Source organism: Camelina sativa, unplaced genomic scaffold (assembly GCF_000633955.1).
Source record: "Camelina sativa cultivar DH55 unplaced genomic scaffold, Cs unpScaffold12268, whole genome shotgun sequence".
NCBI classification, from domain to species: Eukaryota; Viridiplantae; Streptophyta; class Magnoliopsida; order Brassicales; family Brassicaceae; genus Camelina; species Camelina sativa.
Genome location: NW_010933309.1, coordinates 1 through 357, shown reverse-complemented (window position 1 = coordinate 357; position 357 = coordinate 1). Strand labels below are relative to the sequence as shown.

The window sequence follows — 357 nt, the reverse complement described above, 5'->3', positions numbered from 1 at the left end:
TCTAAGTTGAGAGATATCAAAAGACTAAAAAAGTTACCTCTTGACATATTTATCAATTAAGGTACCAGCCATGGCATCTGATCATCAAAACCACATCCAAAACAAAAATCTGAGAAGAGTAAGACTCGAATCAATAATGATTTATTCAATCGAAATTGGTGGAAATTGAAGAGAACCGTTGTTAGTGGGGAGGAGGAGGAGACGAGAGAGGAAGAAGGAGACGGAGATAACTCGCCGGCTCTGTTTCCATGTCGGAGGTGGTGATAACGTAGATGCGCAGGTTAGCTTCGTGCGGTTCGAATAGTGGCGAAGCGTGAGGCTCGTCGGTGTAGCGTGAAGTGATGTCATTGGGGATAA

At 43.7% G+C, this 357-nt stretch overlaps 1 long non-coding RNA gene across 1 annotated transcript; it reads right to left on the bottom strand.

Annotated features, from left to right (window-relative positions):
• Positions 1 to 36: 36 nt before the first annotated feature.
• On the bottom strand, positions 37 to 351 carry LOC109132008. Its single transcript, XR_002037317.1, has 2 exons — positions 177 to 351; positions 37 to 77 (listed from the first exon to the last, which is right to left on the bottom strand). It is a non-coding gene; the product is annotated as an uncharacterized LOC109132008 (long non-coding RNA).
• Positions 352 to 357: the final 6 nt, after the last annotated feature.